This window comes from Limulus polyphemus, unplaced genomic scaffold (genome assembly GCF_000517525.1).
Source record: "Limulus polyphemus unplaced genomic scaffold, Limulus_polyphemus-2.1.2 Scaffold722, whole genome shotgun sequence".
NCBI lineage: Eukaryota > Metazoa > Arthropoda > Merostomata > Xiphosura > Limulidae > Limulus > Limulus polyphemus.
Window position 1 is genome coordinate 81,855 of NW_013666332.1, and position 9,112 is coordinate 90,966.

At 32.3% G+C, this 9,112-nt stretch overlaps 1 protein-coding gene across 1 annotated transcript in view; it reads left to right on the plus strand.

Moving 5' to 3' along the window:
- LOC106460173 (plasma membrane calcium-transporting ATPase 2-like) overlaps positions 1 to 9,112 on the plus strand; it is a 222,671-nt gene that overhangs the window by 951 nt on the left and 212,608 nt on the right. The window contains exon 2 of the mRNA XM_022386821.1: positions 7,799 to 7,838. The gene's annotated coding sequence lies outside the window, so the exon portion shown is untranslated. The remainder of the gene's footprint in view (positions 1 to 7,798; positions 7,839 to 9,112) is intronic.

The following is a 9,112-nucleotide window of genomic DNA, read 5'->3' on the forward strand; positions in this document are numbered from 1 at the left end:
CTGTAACAATAGGGTTAAAGTAGTAATAATAAGTGGTACACCACTGTTAGTAGTGATAAAGATTCTTTGCTGTAACAATAAGATTAAGATTGTGATATGCAGTACAATAATATTCGTGTAAACTGTAACAATAGGGTTAAAGTAGTAATAATAAGTGGTACACCACTGTTAGTAGTGATAAAGATTCTTTGCTGTAACAATAAGATTAAGATTGCGATATGCAGTACAATAATATTCGTGTAATTGTTTTTTTACTGTAACAATAAGGTTAACGTTGTGAAAAGCAGTGCAAAAATACTTATTAATATATATATATATATATATTTGCTGTTATAATAACATTGTGGTTTTGGTTAGAAGTATAACAATGTTTAATAGAAGATTCTTTGCTGCAACAATAATATCATGGTTCTCATTGACACTGTAACAATATTTATTTGCTGCAACAATAATATCATGGTTCTCATTGACACTGTAACAATATTTATTTGCTGCAACAATAATATCATGGTTCTCATTGACACTAACAATATTTATTTGCTGCAACAATAATATCATGGTTCTCATTGACACTAACAATATTTATTTGCTGCAACAATAAGAACAAAATTTTAATAAGCAGTACAACAATGTTAATTAGAAAAGATTATTTGCTGTAACAATAAGGGTAATATTTTGATGACCGCAAAAGGTTTATTATAATAAGATCCTTTACTGTAACAACAAGGATAAAACTGTGATTAACGGTTCAACAATGTTTAGTAGAAGATTCTTTGCTGCAACAATAAGATTATGGTTTTGATGAGCAGCATAAGAATGTTTGTCTATTAGGAGATTATTTGCTGTAGCAATAAGGATAAGGTTGTGATGAACAGTACAACAATGGTTATTAGAAACAGACTGCTGCAACAATAGGATTCGGGGTTGTGATAAGCAGCACAATAATGCTCATAACAAGAAAATGTTTGCTGTAACAATAAGGATAAGGTTGTGGTGAACAGTACAACAATGGTTATTAGAAACAGACTGCTGCAACAATAGGATCGGGGTTGTGATAAGCAGCACAATAATGCTCATAACAAGAAAATTGTTTGCTGTAAAAATAAGGATAAGGTTGTGGTGAACAGTACAACAATGGTTATTAGAAACAGACTGCTGAAACAATAGGATTAGGGTTGTGATAAGCAGCACAGTCAGTATTAACATTCATTGTTACAGCAAAAAAATTTTCTGTTATGAGCATTAGGTTGTCATCACAAGTTTTACAACACTGTTTCATCAGTAAAGAGTTCTATGTTGTAATAATAAGAGCTAAGGTAAGATTGAAAGACATATTGTTGATGGTCACTTAAAAGTTCAGCCGTCCACGCCACGGAATTTCGAAATGCAGTTTTGGAAATGAACCATTAAAATGGGCATGTTCTTTTCGAATTTTACTTATGTAAAAATAATTGCATGAAAAATGTGAAGGAAACACACAAAATGAACATAACAATTTAAACCGAGAAGCAAAGCAGAGCATGTGCTAAAATTATAAATCTATAACTGGGTTGAATGTTTAGTTTGTTAATTTTGTAAATAAAAAAAAACACTTTCTAGTTATCGATGTATTTCTAAAACACGTGATTCTGAATGCAGTTAGCGCATTCATGTTGGTAACTTGGTTTGTATATAGCGCGTGCTACATAAATGATAATTCGTTTCTGACACTCGATAGAGTGGTTGAAAGTGAAGAATGTCAAGAATTACGAAGTTATAAGGTTATATAGTTATCAGCACTCAAATGCGCCTTTTTTGTGCAGTTAAAATGAACAACTGTTAGGCATACGAAAGCAATAAAACTACATCATTGAATCATGTCTTCCATGTATGAATTGTAGATAAAATACACAAAACTGTTATACCAAGTGAGTTGGTTAACTTAGTTTGTATTTAAACATTAACAACTCCAGTGTACTAAAATATATGATACAGAACTCTGCAAGTTTGAGAGAAACTTTCATTCAAACAACCTCCATCACGGTATTTGTTTAAAACATCCATTCAGTTGTTTCGAATATCATTTTTAAGTGTTTCTGTCGTCGGCGAATTTCGCGATTATTATTTTTTCTAAACTGCTGCAAACAGTTTAGTTCTTCTGACATTTACAATCGTCTCCTTACGTTACGTTTTTTTAGCTATCGAACCAGACAAACCATTGTTCTTTCAGTTTATGTGTTACCTAACTGTTGGTTAGTATTGTTTGTACCTTAGTAGCTCAGCAATACGTTGCTGACATCTATCGTTGAAAAATTATTAATAAATATTGTTACAAATTAGTTATTAACATTATCCTATTTCCCATGAAAACATACATTATATCTATGGGTTAAATAATTTCAATTCAAGTAAATAAATTATTCAAATCAAACGGGTACGTATAATACCAGGAACTCTGCTAATAAAAGTTTATGCTTGTTTTAATGTTCTCGAAAAAACTATGTTTAATTCAGTTCAACTTGATTAACATACTAGATAATACAGTATGTTCTAAATAAGTAAACTTTTTAAATACAGTCAATTTAGTATGTGGAAAGGAAAGACAAAAAACGAAAAAAGAAAGGATGTTTGTACAAAGCATATAATTAAAGAAAGAAAATCAACATACATAAAATAAATACAAAAAAGTTATAACACGTAATATATTTAACAACAATAGCTGACATTTGTAAACACACAAACAAACACATCATTTAAAACATTAATATTAAAATCTTCTACTATATTAAATGATGCTTCTTTCCTATTTAGCATAACTAATGTATTTTCTAAACTTTCCATAATCTTCTTTATAACAGTGTTTCTCAGCTGGATTTCCCAGACGACCCCCATTATCTCTACAAGGATGAAAAAAAACAGTTCGGCAAACTTCATTACAAAGGTGATATATGCACCTCTCGGATACCTCGAGGCCTCAAAAACAACAAAATGTTGACTCAGTGTAGACTGCTCGCGACCCACCGTTTGATAAACAATGCTTTATAGAGACAGGCTAGATAATTATTACTAATTTTTAGTGCTATAAATTCTATGTTAGCATTCAAAATCAATAACTTTTGAAACACATCAAATAATACTTTCACTTTCGTGGCCTTGTGGTTAGGGCGCTCGATTTGTAATCTGTGTGTGTGGGGGGGGGGGGGTGTTCGAGTCTCAGTCCTAGAACACGTTCGCTCTTTCAGCCTTGAGGGCGTTATAATGTGATGGTCAGTCCCACTATTCGATGATAAAAGAATAGCCCAAAAATTGGCGGTGGGTGGTGTTGATTAGTTGCCTTCCCTCTAGTCTGTCACTACTAAATTAAGAAAGGCTAGCGCAGATAGCCCTCGTGTAATTTCGCGCGAAATTCAAACCAAACAACATTTCCTCCTTAATACAGGCTGTAGTGCCTCCACCTTTTCTCTCTAGAGTATTTGAAAAATAAACAGAGTAACCTTGAATATGAAATCATCATTCTTAAGCCTGGTTTCTACGAATACAAGTAAAATAAAATTTCATACATTGTAATTCCTGTAAAATTTCATCCATATTCTGTTTGAGACTTATTGCATTCATACAATAAGTTGACAAATCAGCAGAATCGCCATATTTATTTTCAATTTGATCATTTTCAATATAACTGTTGTAACTATTTAAATTACAGTGGACGACAAAAAATTTGCTACTGGAGAAAACTCAAGTGATTCCGGGTAATTTAATGGTGCTGATTTCAAACATCTGGTCAGAATTACTCCATCACCTCTAGATTTTAAGTTATTATAATATTTCAATATTTTATCAGCACTATGTGAAATACCATGCAATCAACTTAGTACAATAGATTTATGTTGTGAAATTAGGTTTACTTGGACAGTTGAATGGGTAAAAGGCACACATTTTTGATAACTTCAAACATTGACTGTATTGTATTTGTGTGAACTTTCAAAAAGATTGTTCACGTATGCTGTTTGTTTTCGATATAATTGTAGCGAATTGCACCACTTTTCCTTCATTCACACCCTCATCTGCTCCGCTCGGGAATCGCGAAATCCTCAAGTGCTCAGTTTGCTAGACATGGCCAGGTGGCTAAGGCACTCCACTCGCAATCTGAGGGTCGTGGCTTCGAATCCCCGTCACACCAAACATGCTCGCCCTTTCAGCCGTAGGGGGCGTTAAAATGTGACAGTCAATCCCACTATTCGTTGGTAAAAGAGTAGCCCAAGAGTTGGCGGTGGGTGGTGATGACTAGCTGCCTTCCCTCTAGTCTTACACTGCTAAATTAGGGACGGCTAGCGCAGATAGCCCTCGTGTAGTTTTGCGCGAAGTTCAAAACAAACAAACAAAACTTTTAATGTTTTTTAGAAACAAAATAAAAAAGTTCAAGATAAGTTTACCTATTGATAAAGCTGGATGTAATTTTGGCTTTATATGTAGAAAATTATATGCCTAAATTTTAATTAATGAAATCAATACCTCAAGTACTTTTACAAAAACTGCTTTAAAGAAAGATACTGTTATTACCAATATAAAGAAAGCATTTAAAAATGGAATGTATACATAAACTGCTATAATTTACCATTTGTGTATGCTATTCATAAACTGCATAAGAATCCTGGAAAATTTGGATTTATTACCAATTCTTTAACCCCCAGTGGTACAGCGGTATGTCTGCGCACTTAAAACGGCAGAATCCGGGTTTCGATACCTGTGGTGGGCAGAGCACAGATAGCCCATTGTGTAGCTTTGTGCTTAATTATAAATAAACAAACCAATTCCTTAAATACTGTTATCAAATCCGTTTCCATTGTACTTAACAAAATTTTAGATATTTTGTTTAAAGATATAAAAACAGTGTTATCCAAAAATTCAGAAAATTTTTACCATACAAATAATATTCCAATTATAGAATGTCTAAATAATCTAGATTATTTAAAAACAGCCAATTCAGTCGCGACTTACGATTTGACTACATTATATACTACAATATATTTAAAAGATCTTGTTAGAGTATTTAATAACCTGTTTGATAACTTTATGGATGCAGAGATAGGTTTACAAAATATAACTTCACTAAGATCCAATGCAAAAAACATACTGTACTTCTGTATTTATAATAGTTATATAACTTTTAATCAACATTTCTATAAAAAAAAACGGTGGGTATTCCAATGGGTGCTAATTTCTCTTCAATTTGTATCTGTTCTTCTACCAATATTTAGTTTCAAAAAAAGTTTAAATCCCAATTCATTTAACTATACATTCCGATATAGTGATGATTTAATTTCAATAAATAATTTAAACATCGCCCCAAATATAATATATCCTCAGGAATTTGACTATAGAAAAAGTAATAGCAATGATTCTTACGCTAATTATCTAGACATAGACGTTTATTTTGTAGAAGGCTTTGTTTGTTTGAATTTATGCAGAAAGCTACACAATGGGCTATCTGTGTTCTGCCCACCACGGGTATCGAAACCCGGTTTTTAGGGTTGTAAATCCGCAGACATACCGCTGTGCTACTGGGGGGCATTGTAGAAGGCAGAGTTCAGTTGACCATTTTTGATAAAATAAGGTAATTTAATTTTCCCATCCTTGGTTTACCTACTTCCCACAGCGTTATTCCTAATGTTTTGTTAAAAGCGATAACTATATCTCAACTGAAAATATTTGTAACGGTATGCAAAAGTAATAACTCTTTTATGGATAATATTTCCTTATTTATAAATAAACTAAAAAATAAGAGATATACAACTACTGTTTTTTTACTATACTTAATAATAAATAGAAACTTATATTAAATAATAAACTTTCAATTATGGAAAACTTCTTACTTAGAGGTCGTTAGTTTATCAAAGGTGACCTTGAGTAACTAACTTGGTTATCAAACCAGTTTTTTTTTATTCAGTATGCCGGGCTGGAAAGACCAACTTCAGGAAGCAGGGTCTGCCTCAGCTTTCGCGTGTCATACTTGAATAAGTTTTAGACAATTTATTAGTAAGTTACTTAATTTTTTTATTATTTTGTTTTTAAGACCTTTATAAGGTTTGTGGTTGGGAGTTCTATACTGTAAAAAATTTGGGTGGTTCTGTTTCTACTTTTAAAACAATAACTGCCTTTCCACACCTGGCTACAAACAGCGAAAGGCGGTAGGAGGTGAGACGTTGTAGGTTTAAGCAATCACCTCTTCACCTTTGTTATGATTTTCCATGATGGTCAACTTGTTTAACTTCGGCGTTTTGGATTTTGATTGACAGATGGGATATCTATGGATGACTGACCGGAAGCCAAAGTAGATGCACCAAATGATTATAAATTCTTTATTGTTTGACAGTACTGATCTAAATCGCCTATTGGCAATAATTGTAATTGATAATCATTGATATATATAAACTAAACAAATACAAACCAAAACATGTGTGTGTGTGTGTAGATATATATACAAACACGTTTTGGTTTGCATTTGTTTAGTTTTTGTTAACAGAAAGCGAAGCCTAACTTTATACAAATATTTTTGTTAAAGAGCGTAATTATGGAAGGAGATTGGTTACTATACCGGTAGATGTCACTGAATATCACATTTCGCTCTTTCCTATTTCGCCGATAATTGATCGGGATAACCGGTTTATGTACTGTACTAAAAATACACTTTAATTAGCAAGAACGGTTAATAAAGGTTAATAGCCTTGGGAATATTAATCAAGGGCCTATGATAGTTATTTGTTTTACTCACCGTATTGAGTTACCAAAAGTATATAAAACAATAGCTGTATGTAACTTTTCTTTTATTCGTGTGCATCATATGCGAACTTAGTTTATACTTGCAAAGATTGTTTAAGAAGTTGTCGTGTTTTGTTTTTGTCTTTTTCTAGTTCAAATACATTTTTTTAATGAAATTAACTTTCCTTTTCTTTATTGGTTAATTATTTTTCGGCTTACGTTATTTTGGACTGCAGCCCAACCATCCGTCATGTAAATAAACCTTAAGGTTGGGGAGGTGGTTCATTGCCGTCACGAGTCTGGGCCAAATTTAGATGGTTTTTTTTCAAACTGAGTTTGTTGCCACGTTATCATTTCGATTGTAATTCGGAAGAGAGAATAAAACTAATTTTCAATAACGAAATTTAAGGCTTAGTAAAACCTACTCACGTAATTGTTTACAAACGTATTCAGTGACACTCGAGTGTGTATTATAATTATTTTAGTTATTAACACAAATACTAACAAAACTCGTTCATAACTGTGATCCTTACAAATTAAGAATAACTTATGGCAACTAATATGCACGTGAATTTAAAGCCTGCTGTTGGTACATAAAGAAAAAAAAAACATTTCGCAAGCATTAAAGATGAAAGTCACCGAGCCAAGATTTTTCGTTTTAATTTATCTAATTTGAATAACAAGTGAAAGACAAAGTTACATACATATTTGAAAGGATTCTAGTCTTCCACCAATATTACATTATCTAACTTCAGCTACAAATTATTCCCGTTTCAAAACGCACTGATCTTACAAACGATCCCAATAGTTTCATTCATTAGTTATTTTTAGATTCTTTGACATAATTAGTAAGCATTCTCGCAGTTTCTTGCGAGTAAATGAATTGTCTGTGCTGTCTTTAACTCCGAAGCCTGACTTTGTATTATGTAAAAGTGTATAACGTTAATGTAAAGAGGTATGCCGCTAGCACTGTAGTGTATATTGAATTAGTTAATTAACGTTATGTCTTCTTTAGTCTGAGATGTAAGAAGTAACAAACAACTTTTTAATGTCTTTTTAGGTCAAAACAAGGAAATCGCCAGATGTTAGGTGTAAAAACCGTAAGTCTTAAAGCTCACTAATATCTGTTTGGATATTGAAGATTTAACAACTAGAAAGTTTTCTCTTGTGCACGTTTAATCAGTTTAGAGGTGAAAAGTAACAACTGTAAAGCTGCGAAACCGGTATTGTAAAAGTGTAATATAGAATTATAAGATCAAAGAGGTTAAGTACAAAAATGGAGTACAAGACTATTACATTTCTGTTTGTCCGTTAATTAACATAACCAAAACATCAACAAGGTTCACCTGTGGATACGAATAACAAATCAATGGAATAACAGACTGTTCTGTTTTTTATTACTTTCTTCTACCGGTTTCGTGGCTTCAAAGGTCATTCTTCAAGATGTAATTTTACTGAGAATTTTTTCTTTTCTGTAAGGCTTAGAGGAATTGTGAAACCGTGAAAAGAGTTACTAAGACTTACAGAAAAGAAAAAAAAATCAGTAAAATCATATCCTGAAATAAAAAAAATATTACGTAGATATTTAAGAGTACATGTAAAATGTACGTAGGTTTTTAACACACGAGTACGTAGGTATTTAGGGTGAATTTTCAATGGATGCGTATTATATACATGCCAAGTATTATTATGATATTTCAATGTGTTTACAGGTAAACTCCTCTAGTACAGAATTGTATTACACAGCAAGATTTAGAAGGCTCTCCGAAAGAAAAACTGGTTGGGTGGAAGTGGGGGTGCAAGTACAAATTTAGCGACTAAATTAATTTGATTGGTCAAAGATAAAAGAAAAAAAAATATGTAGACTAGAGCCAAAAAATGACCAGCGAATAATTATATATGTATGTTACAATTAGAAACGTCAGACACAACATGTATGCAGACTATTTACAAATCTCTGTGTGTGTGTGTGTGTTTACAATGTATGGTTTTTACCTGTAGTAGAGTTGAATATAATATTGAACCATCATAACTCATCACGTTGCGTAGCATTTCCTGACTGTACTACACTTGTCTGTAAATTATTAAGGGAAGCCACTCCCTCTCCCGGTCGGAATTTCCCTATAACTTCTTCGAAGATTGTAGGCCTTTTTATAAAGGGTGTAATACTTCAACTAATAACTTCATTACCTAGGTCAGTTATTAAATTTTCAGATTATTGCAGGCCATGTATAACCTCATCTATAAATTTAAACTTTTTATTTTGAACATTTCTATGAAACAAGTTGTTTGTAAAAAAAAAAAAAAAACTCCGTAGGGAGAAGGATGAGATAACTGCGTACGTAATAATGTATGCTATATTATAACGAAGTTA